The sequence below is a fragment of the Notamacropus eugenii genome, chromosome 5 (genome assembly GCF_028372415.1).
Source record: "Notamacropus eugenii isolate mMacEug1 chromosome 5, mMacEug1.pri_v2, whole genome shotgun sequence".
NCBI lineage: Eukaryota > Metazoa > Chordata > Mammalia > Diprotodontia > Macropodidae > Notamacropus > Notamacropus eugenii.
This window is the reverse complement of record NC_092876.1, coordinates 408,301,081-408,323,432: the sequence shown is the minus strand read 5'-3', so window position 1 is coordinate 408,323,432 and position 22,352 is coordinate 408,301,081. Positions and strand designations below refer to the sequence as shown.

The window sequence follows — 22,352 nt, the reverse complement described above, 5'->3', positions numbered from 1 at the left end:
CTACTTTCCAACAGCAAAATTTGGGAATACCTAAAACTTCTCATTGATACAGCTAACACATCCACCCTCTGGATTCTGGTGAACTTTGTTTTATCTGTAACAAAAACTCCGTCAGCACTGAGCATTATTCCCTCTCATATTCTTGACCAAAAAGAAGTTATCTGAAGAATATAGAAAGATTTTTATTGATTGGTTGTGTCTGTGTCTTGCATTCTTTTTCCTCAAAAAAAGCTTTGCTTATCTAACAGATTTCAAAGCATTCTCTAAGCACCCTGGACAGCTCCTTGAGGATCACTTAAGAACAGGCTTTCTTCTTCCTTACTATTCAGTGGTTCTTCATCCTTACATTCTAAAACCTCCTCCTTTTCTCCTTTCCACCATTCATCCCAGAGACAGTATTCTATCATAAGGTCTTTTATAAAAATGACAGTCACACAAATGTTTTCAAAGGCTACTGTTACAAAATGTGTGTCAGCTTCCATTCCTATGCAAGAGTGTCTAAAGTTTGTGTCCAAGAAGTAAATTCTATAACATTCTTCAGCCTTTTTAAGTTTCTGAGAGTCTATCTCAATTTTTAAAAAACCTAGACCTTCCCCCAAGGCTTTCATATTTCATTGCTGTAAAGAAGGAAGGTAGAACTCTCTGAAACATCATTCACACTTTGCTTAGACAGCACTGGGAGAAAAAGTTCACAGAAAATCCTGTTACAAAAAGAACAAAAAGTAAGAGTTGTGGGCTTTCCATCCTTTTCTCAAATGTCTCAAAATAAAGAAAAAATAGAACACCTTGAGGCAGAACTCAGGAAAGTGAGCAAAGGATGGAAATAAGACAATAAAAGTCTGTCTGTTGTCCCTGGACTGCAATATGCATGCAAGCATGCTTGTCCACACACACCCCTCCCAGAGGAAACAAGGGACTGGAACATTGGTCTGCTCCTATTAATCAATGAGTGAGTCTTACCTGAGCAGGAAATCTGTAGAACACAGGAACAGTAGATGAAGAAGAGTGAAGGGAAGTGGAAAGAAAGTTGCTTCATTTTCACAGTCTAGCTTTTCTTAGCTGGTTACAAATTTACAATTTGGGGTAGGATTTGGGCATTTCTCTGTTTAGTTCAGAAGGCTGAAGAAATCGTCCACTGGAACAAATTAGAAAGGTGCCTTTATTTGCAGAGTACTCTGGACCATTGGCTGCACAACCAATCAGTACTCAGTAGAAGAATCCCCATTTTCTCATAAATGTCTCCCTGAGTTTTTATTTGTAGAACAATGTTCTTCAGTAATCCTTTTCAAGCCAATGACAGTAGAGGATAGAGTCAGACTTATTTTCCAACAGCCACTTAAAAACCATTCCTGCTTCAAGAAAGCTTTTTCTTTTTTAATGTAAGAACTGACTATAAATCTCTCACAGCATGGCATCTACTTGCCAAGAAATTGTTTTCCACACACAACTAATATATTGTAGACATAGAAGCATTCTGAGAACAAAACTAGAAGTCGGAGAAGTAAGTACCATACTACATGAAATTAAATCTAGAAATTCAATTTATTTTTTAAAAGAAAACTTTTTAGCCTTTTCCATATTCATTTTTGATGAAGGAATTTGTTACTGGGGCATAACTAACAAAAAATAAACCAGGGTATGTCATTGAATTTAGTGGGAAATAAAGGAAACTAAATTCTCTCCTGAAATTAGAGTGATTGTCTACAACTCGAGACCTAATCCTTTCCCAAAAATATTTTTGGGAAAGCATAGGAACTCATGAATGGATGCAAAGGAAAAATAATTTACTCCCTGTAAAGATGTGACACAGCTCATAACAACTTTCCCCTCATTTTAGAGTTAATTTTTTCACTTTTTAAAATCTCTTAAAAATAAGTGAGAAGTGACTGAGAAGGAAAAACTCTGGGGATTTGAAATGTTTTCCTCCATTATAAAATGCTTTAATAACAGAATGGCTATTACTAACTGTTTGTAAAGAGTACATTTTGATATACTCATATATGCCACATTTAGAGAGTCAGGTGGGGAGAGGCAGTAATCTACCAAGTACTAGGATTAAAGTCAGCGTCCCCTGGGTTTACAGCCTAGCTTATCCATTTACTTGCTGTGGGCCTCTGGGAAAATCATTTTTTCTCTCTGAGCCTCAGGTACCTCACTAATAATATAAGTTATAGGTAAGCTGAGAGCTACAAATCCTAGATATAATGTTCTATTTATGTGAAATTTCTGTCTCTGGTATATGTATATTTGGTTCAATTCAGGGGCAGCTAGGTGGTACAGTGGATAGAGCACCACTGCAGCAGTCAGGAGGACCTGAGTTCAAATCTCACCTCAGACACTTGACACTCACTAGCTGTGTGACCTTGGGCAAGTCTCTTAACCCCAACTGCCTCATCCTGGGTCATCTCTAGTCATCTTCATGAATATCTGGTCACTAGATTCAGATGGCTCTGGAGGAGAAGTGAGTCTGCACAGCCCTCCCTCACTCAAAACAAAGTTGTCATGTCATTATTTCTCTGATGGCATGGTCTTCTTTGGCAATGAAGGAAAAACACACATTTGGTTCAAGTAGAAATGCAATATTAAGTCTTCCAATTTTCAACAGAGACCATGTTCAATACAGCCTGGTATCACACACAATGACCATCCTAGTACCTTAAGCATAGTTCATATAAAATTCATATTTATAGACTGAATAATAATGCATATAATGGAAATTGTGCATGTATCACTTCTATTACTATAAAGGCATTATACAAACCACACACACACATATATAAACAAACGTATGTATATTATGTATTTAACATGATATATAAATATATATTTATCTCCATAGATATACATATAAAGTACTTTTATATAATATATGCATGCATGAGTTTCTATATATTTGTATACACAAACATATATGAGTGTGTTTGTGTATATTTATATCTATATAGATATATACATAAATGTGTTTATATACACAGACGTGTTTGTCTAACAAGTGCCTCATACTTCAGCAAATAGTCATTAAGTGTCTAGAGTATGCAAGGCAATATACAACAAAAATGTAACAATCCCTGCCTTCAAGGAGCATACATTCTCCTGGAAGGATACGTTATATAGGCAAGTAAGTAAATACAAAGTAAAACAAATATATTTCAAGGCATAAAGCATACTAAGAACTAGGAAAAGGTTGGGAATCCCTTGTGAAAGAGACCAGAAAGATGCTTTGAAGAATGCTAGGACATCAGGGGGTGACTGTGGGGAAATTGTCATAAGGAAATCATTTGTTCAAAGCAAGGAGTCTGGAGATGAAAAGTTGTTTGATTAAGACAGAGAGTGCTTGAAAGGAAGGGATCCCTAATAACACTAGGGAAGTAAGTGGGAGCCTGACTATGGAGAGCTTCAAATGCCAAGATGAGAAATTTGCATCAATAGAAGTTGTAGAAAGCCATCAAGGGTTTTGAGTGAAGGAGGAGAAAAGAGGGTGACTAGATCAGAGATGTGTTGGGGAACACAAGTTTGGGGGAGTATGGACTGTGAATGGAAATGGGAGGAACTAGGGACAAAAAGACTATTGCAATAGAGTAGGTAAGTGATGTCAGAGTGAACCATGGTAGGAGATATGGAAGTAGAGAGAAGAGAATGAATACAAAAGATAATATGGAAGTGGGATGATGGGATTTAGCAACTGATTGGATATGGGAGGTCTGAAGGACAACAAGAATCCAACATTGTAACTCCAACATTGTAAACCTTAGTAAGTGGAAGAATGGTGGGGCAAGTCTGAAAGAGGGATAGATTTTGAGAAAAATATGTGTTCTAATAGTTTTATTAATTGTATAATTTATAAGTATTTGTTGAGCTTCTAGCGCATATACATCATTGTATGTAACATTATATGTGTTCATTAAACCATTCCTAGAATATATTTGATAACTTTCTCATTTGCCTCTGGTATATTTTATATTGGAATGGCCTTGTTTTTTGTCCAGATACTAGCTTAATACTTTTCAGAAATAGTTAATTAAGTTTGGTAATACCTGGATACATTCAGAAAAGGAATATACTCTGAAAGTGTTATTAAAACCAAAAAATAGCTATGTGTTCAAAACTTATCATAGCAATATTATTTGAAAAGGCAAAAAATGGAATCAACATAAATGTATACAATAGAGAAATATTGGATACCTTGTGGGGCATTAATTCAATATAATATGATAAAGCAATTAATATCAACAAGTATGAGTTATTAATTAATACAAAAAGGTCTTTATGAAATATTACAAAGAAAAAAGGCAATAATTGAGTCCAAACTGATTACGATTATATGTTATTCATCCTTTATTTTCACAGAGAATCAATACCGTCACAAGGGTGGTCTTGACTTGCTTGTGAACTGGATTTAAGTGAGGCCGAGTTGCACAAAACAGTCAGCCTCGCTCTCCTCATCATTGAAGTCTCATGGCAAGTCAAAAGTCAAGATGACTAGTGATGGTCCAGGATGAATGACCTTGGCATCTTCCATGTGTGACCAAGCTCCACAGAACCTGCTTCAGTTGCCTTCATGGGTATTGTAACAAATTGTTCTCATTTACCCATTCCTTCAAAAAGAAGTCTTCCCACACTCGGGTTAGACATTCCCCTAATTCACTGACAGACTTGAGGCCTGTTGGTTTAGTCCATCTGCCAAGATGGTTTTACTGGGCTGTGCATGCTACAGTTTCTTGGAGCCACAGGTGAGAGTTAGGTGACAGGTGAATACCAAAGGTAGATGAGCACCTGAGAAGGTTTGGCAACAGAGATGCTAGTCCTCCCTGAACACCCCGTACGCATCCAAAAAAGTTGTCACTTTATGTGTTGAAATTAATTTATGTTTATGTTAATTATTTCAAAGAATCCTAATTGGGTATGTTGATATTTGATATTAAGTTCACAATCATTTGTGAAAAGGTTCGGATTTCTGGAACTTCATTTATTGCATTAATAATAATGGAATTTTCCTCCTTCCTTAAAGTGTTTCATTTCATAAGTGGTTTTTGTCTTATTGTTATAACCAATGGATTTGCTAGTGTCAAGCCAATTTAATGTGTGATAATTTCATTTTACAAATGAATTCATCATTTGGATCTCCCACATTACTTAAAATAGAAGCAAATGGTAGGGAATTAGACTAGAAATCCCTCCTCATCCCCTATTAAATTAACTTCTACCATACAAATGGTTGTCACAATTAAAATCAGAATGCCAGGAAATTATCTTTAATCTGTAGGATAGGAAGAGCAGAATTCTAAAGTATATTGTGATGTACTCATCTTTCAGTTTTCTTATGTTCTGTGATGCTTCCCAAACTCCCTTAAATTCTTTCTACTTCCATTCCTCCTTAGGATATAGGAAGACCAAAAATTGTGGAGAACTGATGCTGTAGCAGCATCATTCTAATGAGCAGTATGTCTTAAAGGAGGTGAGTGAAAGAAGTCCAGTTGAAATTTTAGAAACTAGAATTCTCACAAGTCATAATAAATAGAGAATAACCTCAGAATCAGAACGATCTGAGTTCAAATTCTGCCTGTGATATACGCTGGCTATGTGACTCTTGGGCAAGTCATTTAACCTCTCACTACCTCAACCAGCTCTCTAAGTTGCACAACAGTTGCTGATCTACATCGGTAGGGGAGTTCCTTTGCAGAAGTTCTGTATGTCACTGAAATTTAAGGTCCACATCAAAAACATCACCCATGTTGAATGATGAATATCATCTAGACCAACTCTTTCATTTTACAGACAGAAAATAGGCTCAGAAATGTTCATTTGTCCACAGTTACATGTACAGCTTAGGGGCAGAGCCAGGATTAGAACCCAGTTCTCTTGGTGATATTCTATTACATTCATGTAAAAAGATTTTTTGAAGTCATTTTCCCAGTTGATGGGCATCTACTTTGCTTCTGGTTCTTTGCTATCTCCAAAAGGGCTGTTATAAATATTTTGGTGCATAGGTAGTCTTTCTTTTTTCTCAATGACTAAGAGACTCCTGTTTTCAGCCTTGGACCTTCTCTGTTCAAAACTGACCAATCTCTTTAAAAAGGAACTATGTGCCAAACAGTTTTCAAATCTCGCAGAGTTTGAAATGCAGAACATGTGATATTACTTCCCCCTGTCTACCTCTCTGTCTCTCATGTTCTCTGTGTCTCTGTTTCTCTGTGTCTGTGTGTCTCTCTCTCTGTGTCTGACTCTATCTCTGTCTGTCTGTCTCTGTCTTTCTGTCTCTGTCTCTCTGTGTCTCTGTCTCGGTGTCTCTGTCTTTGCCTCTGTCTCTCTATCTCTGTCTTTATCTCTCTCTCTCTGTCTCTCTCCTTCTCTCTCTCTCTCACGCTCTTTCTCTGTCTCTTTCTCTCTCTCCCTCCCTTTCTCCTTCCTTCTTTCCCACCTTCCCTATCTCACTCCCTTTCCCTGCTCCCCCAAACCATCTCCTTTAGAGCTGATATTCTGTATGAACTTCTCTCAGGTAAACCAAGCAACAACATCCTAGGAGAGTTATTCATTTCTAACAAGCAGCAAGGGATGCAGTGGATAGAGCACTGGTCCTGGAATTAGACCTGAGTTCAAATCCAGCCTTAAATATTCACTAGCTGTGTGACCCCAGTCAAATCACTTAACCTCTGTCTGCTTTAGCTTCCTATAAAACTAAGATAATAACGGCACCTACCTCACAGAGTTATTGGGAGACTCAATTGATATGTAAAGCACTTCGCAGACCTGAAAGTTATATCAATGCTAGCTTTTGTTATTCTTTATCATGAGCATGAATGATTCTGCTCATACATTTTAGGGCTTTGTTTAACATTATGTTTTCAATTTTTATTGTGACTTTTGAATAGACCTACATGATTGAATTAAACTAAAAGTCCATGGGCTTGCAATCATCATTAAATAGCCCTATCTTTATTAAAAGGTGGCTTCCTATTGCCTCCAGAAGCAAATACAAAATGCTCTGTTTGACCTTCAAAGCTTTTCATTACCTAACCCACTCCTACATTTCCAGCCTTCTTACACCTTACTTCCTGATACGTGCTCTGTGATCCAGTGGTCCTGACCGCCTGGCTGTTCCACAAACCATCTCTCATTCCAAGTTTTTTCTCTGGTTGTCCCCTACACCTAGAATGCTGTGCCACCTACACTGAATACTGACCTCTCTGGCTTCTTTTAAGTTCCAACTAAAATCCCACCTTCTACAGAAAGCCTTCCCTAACTACCTCTTCATTCCAGTGCTTGCCCTCTCTTACTTTTTTTTAATTTATCCTCCATATAGCCTACTTTGTATATATTTGCTTGCCCGTTGTCTCCCCCATTAGACCATATGCTCCTTAGGGACAGACACTATTAGCATAGTATCTGATACATAGTAGGTGCTAATAAATGTTCATTGAACTGAATGGAATTAAAAGATTGATGAACACTTACATCTTGCTTCATTAAGTGAGAGTCAATCATCCCACCACCCTACAATCTATTGGCTAAAATTTCTCCCATGAGTTGAGCCCAAAACCCTTCCCAGAGCAGCACTGCCACCTGGTTGCATCTTATTAATAACTCCCACTTCATGTCTAGACTTTAAAATTTATTTCAGTGCTGAGCTATTGATCTCCAGGTACTTACATTGTGGTGAAAGGGATTGCAAGACAAATCATCAATTTAGGGATATAAAGAATGGTAGAAAGATTAAGGTGGTCACAGAGGATATCTCTGATGAAAAAGTTTTAGAGTTATTGCTGAAGAGGGAAAGAAGCTACTGAGAGGTAAAATTTAAAGACTTGGTTCAAGTGGAAACACATTAGTTTGAAAATCAGGAGACCCAGACTCTAGTCCAGGGTCAGACAACTGTGTAGTCTAAAGCAATTCATATCACATCTTTAGGCCTCAGTTTCCTCAACTGTGAAGTGAGGTTAGATTTTGATCTCTGAGGTTGACTCCCAACTCTAAATCTATTATTCTAGGTGCACCATCATCTTCAGTTGGTCGGTCAACAAGTATTTATTTACTAAACACTTACTATGAGGCAGGCACTGTGCAAAGGCTGAAAATACAAATACAAGAAGAAAGACACTCTCTATGCTCAAAGAGCTTAAATATTAATGGGAGAAGACAAGACAGAAAAGGTAGCTGAAAAGAAGGTGGTGAGGTGGGGGAACAAAAGTACCTGGTCAAGGGGCATAGTAGAAAAAGTTCTGAGTATAATCTGGAGAGGAATGAAAATTCCTGGCCTAGGAGCCCTTCTTAAACAGAGGTATTTTGGGGGAGGGGGAGGATATTCAGCTTCACAATTTCTCCCAAAGAGATTATGAATATCATTGGTTTTTTTCTGTTTGTTTTTGTTCAGTTGTGTCTGATGCTTCATGACCTTTTTTGGAGGACTCTTGGCAATGATAATAGAGTGGTTTGCTATTTCTTCTCCAGCTCATTTTGCAGGTGAGGAACCAGTAAAAAAGGGTTAAATGGCCTGCCCATGGTCACATAGCTAGTCCGTGTCTGCCACCAGTTTTGAATTTGGGTCTTCTTGACTTCCTGACTTTGGGTCCTGCACTCTGTCCACTTCACCACCTACCTGCCCTACAAACATAATTTCTCTGTCTTTAAAGAAGCAACAGAATCTTGAGATAGGAATGCTTAACCTCTACAGGTATAACAACAGTAACTATAAGAGGTAGAAGAGCAAGAGAAAAGCACAGGAAAATGTGGGAAGAATGTGAAATTAGAGTACTCAGGAAGCAGTATGGATAAATTAACAACCAAAAATCAAGGACTAATAGATGAGACAATAGGATGAGAATAAAAAGATTGTCTTTACAAAGAAAAAGAAGGGACTCTGCCAAAAGGTAGAGAAAAGAAAAATTAGAGTGTAATTGCTATTTTTATATTTTATTTTCCCCAATTACCTGTTAAAACATTTGTAATTTCTATTAAATTGGGAAAGGAGAAAGAGTAAATAGGAAAAAGTGAAAAATGGTAATTGATGGTTCTCAGAAAGGGAGAGGATTTGTAGAGAAGGGAAAATAATGGAAAGAAGTTCTTAAACTAGGAGAAGAATTTACCTAAAGCTGAGAAGAAAAAATATAGTTTGTTCTGAGCTCTGTGCCAATTTATCAGTAAAGCATGTGGATTATACATGTGGCTATGCAACCACGAAAATGAGTATATATGCCATATGCCTCCAGGACCAGTCTAATCAGTAGGACTAAGGAAGTCATATGGCAGACCTAAAATAAATATAACACACTCTGTGCCTGCTGCTTTGCCTTTTGGGTTGTTTTTCATCTGAATGTGTATCTGGGGGAAATCTCTGATTGTATTTGCTTCAGGCAGATACATGTGTTTTCTTGGTCCAGTGACCAAGGGAGCAATAGAAGAAAATGTTGGATGGGGGGCAGAGAAGGCATTTGGTACAGCAGGAGGAGAGGTGATCAAAACTGTCTGAGAGGAATAGAATTTTGATGAAGTATTCCACATTTTGATCCCATATAGATTGTACTCTTCTCTATGTTCCTACAATACTTAACAGTCTATACCATGCATCTTATTTTATTTTATTATCTTTAAAATGCATTAATACATTGTGTTTCGATACAATCCAATTCCCAACAAATCCTCAAACTGCTTTACAAAGTATATTCCTCTTAAAATAGTTTATTGATTGATAATGTAAAGGAGGGGTATGATCTTTAACTATGACAGTATTTGCACATTGGTCATTATAAAGGGCCAGAGTTTTGTGGCTTCTTCATTTTAATATTTTTATATTGCTTGTGCCATGCATTTTTGCTCTGGGATAAATATTTATCAAAATTTATGGTATGTTATTTTTACCATGCATTTCAGCATTGGGCTGAATTGGGATATTTATGCCAGTACTAAAATACATGGTACAAATAATGAAAAATGTCAAAATGGAGAGGCAACAAAGCTGGTCATCTACAATGGCCAATGCAATATTCTGTCAAAAATGCAGATTCATATATACACACATACATGTGTGTATATATCATGTGTGTATATACATGTATACATATGTGTGTTGTGTATAGATACATATGTGTGAGGAGAGAAAGGAGGGAGGGAAGAAGAGGGAGGGAGAAAGAGAGAGAGAGAAAGAGAGAGCAAGAGAGAAACAAAAGGAGAGAGAGAGAGAGAGAGAGAGACAAAGGGAGAGAGAGAATTTGTTTCCTGGTCATATGTGTAACAATAAAGACTCCAGCATAGATAGGAGGACCTGCTATACAGATTCTTAGATCTGCTTTTCTAAAGGAAAGCAACTTTTGAGCAGTCAATAACCACTTTAATCAAGCACATATATCATTTACTTAATTCAGGAGGAAAAGTCATCATCCTGAACTTCAGAGAAAATGAAAATAGAGAAATAAAGACCAACAGACAGGGCTTCCAACTGTCTGACTATAAGCAATACATACACCACAGATCAACAGACAGATCCAACTGTCTGACCATTACGTTCATACATAGTTAGAGAGTCTAAGCCAGCGTTGGGGGCAGGGGGCAGGGAGGGAAGGCTCCTTAATGACCCAGAGTCTCATCTGGCCAAATACTTCCAATGTGTAAGCCTCAAAACAAAACCTCATCTCAGAGTATATATACACTCTTCAGAGCCAGAGGGCATCATAACCCTTGAGAACCAGTGCCTCATTAGAAATTAACAAAAAGTATGGGTCTTCCTACAAAACAAATCTCACCTAATCAAGCTTCCCTTAAGGAGCAGGCCCATTAATGGGTGGGGAAGATCTTTAACTCTTATTAACATAATTAACATTACAATATGTAGGTCTTACATCATTGTTGTGTGGATAGATAGAGGCAGCTAGGTGATACAGTGGATAGAGCACCAGTGCAGGAGTCAGGAGGACCTGAGTTCAAATTTCACCTCAGACACTTGACACTCACTAGCTATGTGGCCTTGGGAAAGTCACTTAACCCCAACTGCCTCATCCTGACTCATCTCCAGTCATCCTGAAGAATATCTGGTCACTGGATTCAGATGGCTCTGGAGGAGAAGTGAGGCTGGTGATCTGCACAGCCCTCCCTCAAAACAAAGTCAAGTGCAAGTCATGTCATCATTTCTCTGATGGCATGGTCTTCTTTGGCAGTGAAGAAAGAACACACACACTATATATGGATAGATACTTAGGCCTTGCTGAATTATAACTGTTTTCTGAGGATTTGATATTTTCCTTGCAATCAGACTAGGAGTCCTTGCATGTAGCTCAAAGACTCTCTCTTTTACTAATTTCTAAACTTGATTCCATGACTTTTAATTCCTAACTCCTTTTAAACTTTATCCATGATTCTTCTTGAATCCCTGGGTACTGAGATTTGACACTCATGATCCTTAATTAACCAATTCTCCTTTTTTTTTCTGTCACTGCCACTGTAACTGGATATAAAATTTGGAATTTCTTTCCCTTAGCACATATGAGCTATCTTTAGTTTAAGGTAGCATGCCTATTTATAAAGAAAAAAAGAATATCAATTCATAAGGAACATACCAGGGCAAGACAATGGCTTTGAAAACATTCTGCTCAGTCTAGCTGGGTGGTATTCTGCTGGGTGGTATTCTGGTAGCCTGCTCCCTAAAAGCCTCCTGGCTGAGCCTTTGGCCAACATGATTCCTTTTCTGGTAAAGAGCTCATAAACTATGTACTAATCTTACCTTACTTCTTAACAGTCTAATAAACAACAACACAACTTTGCAAAACAACTGGTTATGGTTAAGGATGTAGTCTTGGACCAATGCATCCACCAACAAACATTTATTAAACACATATGTGCCAGGCATTGTGGCAGAAGAAAGTTAATGCTTTCATATAAACAAGCTCTATTTGGTTGCAGGGGACCTGTCTTCTGGGCAGGTAGATGATGCAGTGGATAGGATAACAGGCCTGGAGTCAGGAAAACTCATTTTTGTAAGTTCAAATCTGACCTCAGACACTTAGACTCTTTTGCCTCAGTTTACTCATCTGTAAAATGAGCTAGAGAAGGAAATGACAAGAAAACCCCAGATGATATAATGAAGAGTCAAACGTAACTAATAGACAAAACAACAATCTTCCAATTGGGCTTACCAACTCAAAATTATTCATTCATTCATTCATTCATAAATTCACATATTTTAGAAATCATATAGTCAAAGGCTCATAGATCTAGGAGGCATGTCAGAGGACGTCTAATCTAATCCCTTCATTTTATAAAAAGGATATAAATCCCTTCATTATATAAGAAAACTGAGGGCCAAAGGTGTGAAGTAACTTCTCTTAGGTCATGTAGTTAATAAATAACAGTTGTGACCATCTGCAGCACAAGTGGGAACCTAGACTGACTTACTCTACCAGTCAGCGTGCTTTGGGGTCATCTTACCCTTTCCATGGACTCAGGTAATACAATCTGACTTTAATAACAGCTTGAGAAAAACACTTATGGAGATAAATATGCTGCTCCTTCCCTCCCCAACCCCAGTTCCACACAATACATTCCAAAAGCAAGTTTAAATGAGTTTTGGATATCTAAAAGTCGTGTTTCTTTGATACTATGTATAATCCAAGGTTAGGTATACAGAGTATACTTATCTGGAAGATCTGAACACAATTGTAGCTTTTTCATAAACAATATGAAGCTCTTTAAAAGCTCTTATGACTACAATTTGCCTCTTCAGGAAAAAAAAAATAAGCAAACAACATCAAAGTATTTTGGGTAGTTTTCTGGGAATCCTAGGTAGTAGAACACTTATAACAGAACCATTTCACTTTATAGCCCAACATATCTATTTCTCATAGATCCCAATTTCACTATTAGTCAGATGGCACAAATTTGTTTTTTAAATCACTATTATGACTAATATTGGATAACACAAAAAGAGAGAGAACCTTTAACGTTCCAGGAATGACCCTCCCCTGTTGCTAAGTTTTATTGTTCATTAGGCTAAGGCAAATCCAATCACACCATAGGAATATATTTCCCAGAATGCACTGAGAACACACATATCCAACAGAGTGAACCATTTGTGCCCTGTGGTAACTCATTTATTCTCAGGATCTGTATTTTTGTAATTTTCTTTCGGAGAGTTTGTCAACCAATTCTCTGTCTGAATCAGGGTCCCACTGTTTTGAGGCAATAGGATTTTTGGAAATATAATTACCCAACTGTAATATCCTACACTATAATATCAGAAAGTACAAATTTAAATTTTAAAGATACTGTGAATCATTATGATGTGGCATAGTGGCTTAAATGCTAGACCTGGAATTAGAAAGATTTGGGTTTGAATTTCACTCGATTCATGTAATCATAGATAAATCACTTAAATCCTCTGTCTCCTCACCTACAAAACAGAACAATAATATCTGTAATCTAGTGTCCACGTCACTGTTATGTGTTGTTGTGAGGCTCCAGAATGATATAACATTTGGAAAGTACCTTCTAAATAGAAATATAATAATATTATATTTAATATTATTAATATATTGCATCATATTAATATTAATATATTATATTTAATATATTATTTTATCTAAATATACATTTATATATGAATATATATATTGATGTGTATTTAATATATTATATGTAGTATATGTATTTAAGATTATTAATATATTATGTTATATCATATTATATTATGTTATGTTGTATCATATCATGTCATATGTCATATCACATTTATTATATTATATTAATATAGATTTTTATTTAGTACATCCTAAAGGTTGCAGTGCTTAGCAAAGCAAACTCTACTGGGAGCTCAGCCTTTTATCCAGATTCCCCCTCGTGCTGGTGGATCCAGTAAGCCAGGTCTTTGGGGAGTTTTCCTCCTTCCCGTGCATATCTTCCTGGGATCTCTTCTGTCAACTTTTCTTTCAACACCCCCTTCTCATTTTCTCTTCCTGCTATCAAGCTTACCACCCAATGTCTACACCCCTGGGAGGAATCTCTAGCTCCTGCTCTATCTGGACCATCAGGCTCTACTTTTCCTTTCCCAATGGTCAAGGATCTACTCCTCTCTTTCCACAGTAGGGCCATTCACACCATTTGGATTAGTAGGGAGCAGCCAACTATAATCCCTTTGGTAAAAGAAAGAGGATCATAGGGTAGCACCTTAGTATTTGTCCTTCCATTGTAGCATCTGCTTCACAATTTGCCCAGCCAATGTTCCCTAAACATTCCTAGGTCTTTCAAAATGCCCTGAAACTATACCCTTTTGTTACTTTGTTCTGTTTTCCAAATACATTGTGAGCTTCTTGAGAGTAAGACCAGTCCACATTTTACATTTGTATCCCCAGCGTTTAGCCTACATACTACATGGCACATATGTGGTGGGTGAAAGACAAATGAGGAAACAAATACTTGATCTTCTGAGCTGATCCATTTATTAAGCAATGCATGCCAGTTTGCCAACAAGGCAGGACCAGACCTCCTCAGCTCAGAGCTAGATCCAGAATACAGAGGAATACAGACTTTTATACATTAAAACAATTAATCAAATGAAGCCAATTAATTAAAAGGAAGCAATAAGTTAGATAATCTGATTTCTAACTGGAGGAAAGATTAGGGACTTTCCAAGTTGGGAGAGGGAGAGTGAAGAGGTGTAATTCCTGGAATTAGAAAAAGAGGGATCCCACTCCCCAAGTAGCTGTAAGCAAATCAAGGGAACATGAAAAAATAGCAATCAATATGGGGCCAGTTTTCAGATAAGATACAGGGGTTACTTGAAATGTACAATTGTGAGAAAACTCCTTGTATCAGTCTTTGGATGTGATCACGTTTCTGGTCACCAGAACCTAGCCTTGGTTAAGGGTCTCTAAGCATCAGGAAGAGGTAGTCCAGTTTCCTAGCCATGTACGGCTAGGATCAAACAAAGCAATAAGGTTTTCTCTCAGTTCCCACAATTAGATAAAGTTTCTCCCAAGAAAGAAATTGGACTAGACCCATAACTAAATAGAAACTAAGACAGCTCCAGAATTGAGCCACAAGATGAAGTCAGTGTGGTCCTCTTATTTCCCACAATTAACCACTTGTTCCAATTCCCTCACGTAGCAAGCATATAATGTGATGACGTTTCTATTACTTTATATAAGAAGGTTTCATGTTGGCTTGTCAATAGTAATATTTAAAAAGGAAGAAAAAAAAGGAATATCTAGAGAGGAAAAGAAATCCCTAGAGAAGAGAAAATCATCTCTTCCAACCCTTTAATCTAACACTGGAGTATGTGGAACCCAGAGAGCTCCCGCTTCCACTCATGGACAGGACCTTCCCTTAATTTGTGCTTCTTTGCCACCACAAAAAGAGCTTCTATAAATATTTTTGTACAAATAGGTCCTTTTCCTTTTCTTTTGTCTCTTTGGGATAAAAAAATAGTAGTGGTATTGCTGGATCAAAGGATATGGATAGATTTAGAGCCCTTTGGGCATAATTCTAAATTCTTCTGCAGAATGGTTGGACTGGTTCACAACTCCACGAAGAGTACATTAATGTCCCAGCTTTTCCACATTCTCTCCAGTATTATTTTCCCTTTCTGTCATGTTAGCCAATCTGATAGGTATGAAGTAGTAGGTGAATTGTTTTAATTTACATTTTTCTAATCAATAGTGATTTAAAGCCTTATTGATTAGAGAAATGCAAATTAAAACAACCTTTCATTCAGCAACATCACTACTATCCCAAAGAGATCATTAAAAAAGGGAAAATGACCCACATGTGCAAAAATATTTATAGCAGCTCTTTGTGGAGTGGTAAATAATTGGAATTTGAGGGAATGTTCATCAATAGGGAATGAGTAGAAAAGTTGTGGTATATGAATGTGATGGAATGCCATTATGTGTAAGAAATGCTGAGCAGGCAGATTTTAGAAAACCTTGAAAGAGTCACATGAACTGATGCTAAGTGAAGTGAGTAGAACCAGAAGAACATTGTACACAGTAACAGCAACACATCGATGATCAACTATGACAGACTTAGCTCTTCTCAGCAATACAATGATCCAAGACAAATTTCAAAAGACTCATGATAGAAAATGCTAACCTCATTCAGAGAAAGAACTGATGGACTCTGAATACAGATTGAAGCACATACTATTTTTACTTTCTTAGATTTTCTTCATGCTTTTCCCCCTTTTGTTCTGTATCTTCTTTCACAATATGACTACTGTGGAAATATGTTTAATATGATTGCACATATATAACCTATATGAGATTGCTTGCCATCTTGAGAAGGGAGAGAGAAAAGGAGGGAAGGAGAAAGATTTGGAACTCAAAAATCTTATAAAAATGAATGTTTAAAACTATCTTTATGTGTAATTTGAAAAAATAAAATATTATTTGCATGAAAAAATTCATTATAACCTACCATACTTTCAAAACATAGTGATTTAGAACATTTTTATGTGACTATATTGATAACTTTGAAAAAATCATTTTTAAAAGAAAATAACTAGATTCTAAGAGGGTATCTAAATATTAGGGAATGGCTTAACAAATTGTGATATATGAATGTAATAGAATACTACTATGCAAAGGAATGTCATTTATATTGTCATAGCGATTGCTTTCCTGGTTCTGCAAACTCACTCTGTATCAGTTAGTCTTTCAATGTTAATCTGAATTCTTCATAGTCATTATTTCTTATTCCCTGTGTTTATTAATTCTGCATTGAAGTTCCTGAATGTAGAGCCATGACTTGAGGCTTTTTGGAGGATCTTATCAAATTCTTCCTGAAACATCTATATATTTACCTTCTTCAGTGAGATATCACATAAATTAAAATAATTTTCCCAGTGCTCTGTTTCCTTACCTTCATTGTGATCATCACAAAGAAAAGACGACAAAATATTCCAAGAAATAATGTTCCTGATTGTTTTTTGATGGACAATGAAGCCAATTCTACCTCTTTACTCTTCTCTCTAAAGATAACCCAGGATCCTCCTTTCAATTTCTTGTAATATATTCTAGCTTTGTTTATAGGAAGGATGTCAATAAGAATATAGTTCCCTTTTTCCAGTAGAGGACTAATTTGTTAGTCACTGAACAAAGATATCACATTGAAAATTCCAACAGTTAATTGATGTTTTGGAAATGGTCTAAGGACCTTGTTATCCTTAGTACCTATGAACCATTCAAGTGCAAACGCTCAACAGGTAATAGAAGAGAAATCAAGGTTATAGAAATAGATTTCTTTGATTCATCTTCATAGAGAAAATAGTTAAAGCAATGGAACTGAATGAGATCTCCAAAAGAGAGAAGAAATAAGAGAAGACTGAGGCCAAAACCTTGAGAAGCGGTAATTTATATGGAACTCAGTAAAGAAAAGGAAACAGTTAAGTGGACAGAAAAGAACATTCAGAGACATAGGAGAAGAATTAGGATAGTGCTGTTGTGGAAAGAGAGAAAAGTTTTGAGAAGGAAAGATTTAACAGTGTCTCAAAGAGAATGAGGACTGAGGGAAAAGATGATTGAATTTTATTATTAGGAGGTCACTGGGTGACCTTGAAGACCTAAATGTTAAAGAAATGGAAGCAATGAGAATGGACCACTTTTTCAGAGGAGTTTGACAATGAAATGACAGAGAACTAAAGGATGATAGCTCTAGAAGAAGTCTGAGTTGTAACCCCATAGGGCAGAAGTTGTAGTGAAGTAAAAGCTGCAAAGAAGCAAAGCTAGTCTTGATGTAAGAGAAAAAGAAACTTCCTGGCAATTATCTTAAAGTTAAACGAGTTGCCTCAGTGGAGATCTTCAAGCAAAAGCTTCTCTTGTTGGGGAAGAGAAAAAGGAGATTTTTGTTGATGTGTAGAATGGACCTCAGAGGGGTGAAACTTGCACCTTGACTCCATGTGGCTGAATTAAAACATAATTGGGAAATGTCTAACCAAATAACTATAAGAACAATTCAACATAGAGAATGTTAGTTTTTCGTTTTCTCAGTCAACATGAGCCCCACTGGGATCCATTTCTATTTAAGTTTGACACCTCTGACCATGCCTCCAACTCAGAAATCCTATGACTCTAAAAGGGCTTGTTTTTAGGGAAAAAAATGACTTATTTGTAAGCAAAAGTCAGTGGGAAAATGAAGTTTGGAAAGGTAAGAGAGAAGGAATAATTAACGAAGAAAGAAGGGAATGAGATTAAAAATACAGATGAATTGTTGACCATGTCCAAAGTTAGCTGAAGGAAAAGAAGGATCCATTTAACTTTAATATCTGTTGGTGAGAAGTAAAGCCTATAACATGAAGTATATTTAATCCAGAGAATTTGATCAAAAGACAGAACAATTTTTACTTTTCCATTCCCCTCCTGCTGCTTCCCAGACCTCTCAGACAATGGGAATATAGGAATGGAATCCACTATATAAGACAATTATGTACTGGATAGTTCTGAAGAAAAAATATGGAAAAAATATGTTGTTTTGAATAGTTTAGAATCTGGTAGATTTGGTATTGCTTTCCATAACAAGCATAATTACGGTTTTCCATAAGCAGCTAGGTGGCACAGTGAATAAAATTGCTAAACCTAAAGTCAAGGAGATATGAATTAAAATACAGCCTCGGACATTTACTAACTTCATGACTTTGGGCAAACTACTTAACTTCTGTTTGGCTAAAAACAAATCATTTTATTAAGAGGAGTTGTTCTGTGAAGTTTGGAGTCAGTCAAAGGGAGGCACTTGAGGACCTAGAGGGCCACATGTGGCCTCAAGGCCACAAGTTCCCTGCCCCTGGCTACATCTCTTGGAGAAGGAAATGGCAAACCACTCCAGTATCTTTGCTAAGAAAGCTCCATGAACAGTATGATTCACAAAGTCATGAAGAATCATATATGACTGAATAACAACCAAGGTACTATTATTATCCCCATTTTACAGATGAGAAAACTGAAGCAGACTTGGTTTAATGACTTGGTTTTGGACTCAGGTATCCCTGATTCCACACTCTCTCTCCACTGTACCACCTAGCTGCCTCCAAATGCACAAAATAAAATTCATAGGACCGCAAAGAAAAACAATGGAAAGTTATCAAAATGTTTTAAAGAGTTCAGAGACCCTAGTTGAAAAATCCCTGTCATAATCATTTTGAAAAGCATACTGCCTTGGATATCCAAAGCTCGAATAAATACTTGTCAAATTGAATTGAGTTGAAAAACAATCCTGCCCTGATTTATGTCTTTGTGAATTTGGTTTTGACAGGATTGGGATGTTCTTTTGAATATAATAAAATCCTATGTATCTCCTATTTAACTTCATGTCCTATTTCCTTTATGAAACTTTTATGTGTGAAAAATATTATTGTATGTCATATCAGATTTTGTCTAACAGCATATTCCTCAGGTAAGCAGACCATTGTATCATAGGCCCTCACTATCAGTTCAGATAAAATTTATTAAGATCCAAGACAATCCTGCTTTTTCCCATGTTAGATGGATCTGCTGGATTTTATTGTATTGCAATATACAGCAAACTTCAATATGCAGTCAACTTCATAGACTAATGATGTGCCAGGTGGGTTACAGAATTTTCAGGTTCTCTGTTTTCTGATCCCCATTTTCTAGAAGCTTACATTCAAAAGTAGATATGGATTAGGTCCCCTTCCCACCCTGTCAAGAAAAGCTTTAGTGATAAAATTATCTGGTTTTTCACACGCATTTCAGTGTTAACGGATAGGTTTGTAGTTCAGAAGAATTTATGTGCTCTCAATTTGTAGCTTAGTGAGGGAGGGGGTTTGTGAATTATTATATTAGCAGCCAAGCAACACTGATTGCTTCCCAATAGAAACAGGAAACTTGGAGTATTTGTTATTTCTCAGGTATAGCTGACTCATCCATTCAAACTCCATTTAGCACTCATTACAAGAATGTTTTTTTTGGCAACACTTTTGCAGTAGGACTTTTCTTTTTTGTTTTCATGTGATCTCTTTTGATGTAAGAGAGGCAGTTAATGGCAAGAGCATTGGATATAGAATTAGAAGAGCTTGTGTAATCAGTCCTACTCTTTCCTTGGTGGTCTCTGATTTAACCATTCACTCTTCCTCTTTCAGGTACCTCCTGTATTTTCTGGAACCTCTATGCTTAGAAACTTTCATATTCCATGCAACCTTGCTGATTGGCACTTTCCTGCCCTTGACTTCAAGGGTGAGTAATCACCTAGACACACTTGAATGAGATCCAGACCTTCTCTCTGAATCACAGGAGTCTTCAGTGTCACTTACCTGACCTGATATATGGAGTGATCCATGGAGTGACAAAGGCTTTCAATAATGATGCACAAGATGCTCATAGACTCTCTCGTCCTTTCTTGGTGCCCAATGCCCCTTCCAAATTCTTATGGCACTATTTTCCTACAAAGGAGTGTGACTGAATCCCTTCATACTGCCTCTTCAGAGTCTGTCTCTTGCTCACACCTCTTCTCTTATCCAACTCTCCCTAGCTTATCTCCTTTAATATCTCCAATTGATTTACATAGCCTTCCTTAGTTAGTTAAAAGGCCTATATTAAGGCCTGTTTCTTTCAGCATTGACCACCTCGTGGTTTCCATTGATAGAATGATTCATAATAAGATTCAGTGTCTTAACCCATGATTATTACCACTGTCTTTTGGAAATCTGATTCTTCAACCATATAAGAACAGAAATCAGTTTATAAGACTGTGGATTGACCATTTTAAATTCCACCTTGACTTTGCACTGCCTCAAAGTCCATGTCAGTTGACAAGTCAGGGCAAGGGTTTGACCTCTTCTTATTTGTTAGTGTCTATCTTCATTAACACAGCAATTTAACTTCACCAGTCTATCTACTCAATGAGAACACAAAATCTATACCTCTCAAATTCCCAAGGTCACCTCCTATTCTGGACATGTCCACCTCAAGTATGAGGTTTAGTCACTTACTCTGGAGAAGAAACGAGTTGGAAATGAATCCAGGGATCCTTTCAAAAGTTTGCCTACTTGAGCTTATCTTCCACTTAGGAGCAGCCAGCCAAAGGTTGGGATAAAGTCTACTGCCAATCCCCCATCCCCAGTTAGAAGTCTAGACACAAAGAACACTACTTGTCACATAGAAAAGTTGACAGAAGAAAGTGAGTTAAAAACTGTTTCTTGAAGATGGCGGAGTAGAAAGATACACATATGCTAGCTCCTAACCCACAGCCCATAAAATACCTGTAAAGAAGAACTCCCAACAAATTCTGGAGCAGCAGAAGCCACAGAACAACGGAGTGGAGGAGATTTCTGTTCCAGAGAGACCTGAAAAACTGATGGGAAAGGTCTGTTGTGCACTGGACCCGCAGCAGAGCCCAGCCCTGCCTTGGCTGCGTGGCACCAAGAGGAGCAGATCTGAGCAGGCTTCAGGGACAGAATCTCCAGCAGCAGCACAGGTCCCTCCACCCACAGGCACCAAAGGTCAGTGAGAGGGTCTTTCCAGCTTGCCGAGAGGGGAGCGGGGTGTCTCCATAACTCAGGCCCCCTGGGGAGGCAGCAGTGGAGGCAGCAGCAGACAAGGGCTCCCAAAGCAGGCAGGAACCTGGATTCATTATTGAAGGTCTCCATATAAACCCCCTGAGGAAACTGAGCCCTGTGTGGTGGCCCTGCCCCCACCTGAGCACCTAAACTTAATCTCACACTGAATAGTAGCCCTGCCCCCACTGAAAGCCCTGAGGCTGGAAAGCAGCATTTGAATCTCAGGCCCCAAGCACTAGCTGGGTGGAACTGGAGGCCAGATGGGTATGGAGAGGAAACTCAGAAGTCAAGTAACTGGCTGGGAAAATGCCCAGAAAAGGGAAAAAAAATAAGACCACAGAAGGTTACTTTCTTGGTGAACAGATATCTCCTCCCATCCTTTCAGATGAGGAAGAACAATGCTTACCATCAGGGAAAGACATAGAAGTCAAGGTTTCTATATCCCAAACATCCAAAATAAATATTCAATGGGCTCAGGCCACGGAAGAGCTCAAAAAGGATTTTGAAAATCAAGTTAGAGAGGTGGAGGAAAAACTGGGAAGAGAAATGAGAGAGATGCAAGAAAAATATGGAAAGCAGGTCAACACCTTGCTAAAGGAGACCCAAAAAAATGCTGAAGAAAATAACACCTTGAAAAATAGGCTAACTCAATTGGCAAAAGAGGTTCAAAAAGCCAATGAGGAGAAGAATGCTTTCAAAAACAGAATTAGCCAAATGGAAAAGGAGGTTCAAAAGCTCACTGAAGAAAATAGTTCTTGAAAAATTAGAATGGAACAGATGGAGGCTAATGACTTTATGAGAAACCAAGAAATCACAAAACAAAACCAAAAGAATGAAAAAAATGGAAGATAATGTGAAATATCTCATT

The 22,352-nt window shown here is 37.4% G+C and overlaps 1 long non-coding RNA gene across 1 annotated transcript in view; it reads right to left on the bottom strand.

Annotated features, from left to right (window-relative positions):
- LOC140506947 (uncharacterized) overlaps positions 1 to 22,352 on the bottom strand; it is a 63,429-nt gene that overhangs the window by 9,396 nt on the left and 31,681 nt on the right. The window contains exon 3 of the long non-coding RNA XR_011968164.1: positions 961 to 1,135. This is a non-coding gene — a long non-coding RNA (uncharacterized lncRNA). The remainder of the gene's footprint in view (positions 1 to 960; positions 1,136 to 22,352) is intronic.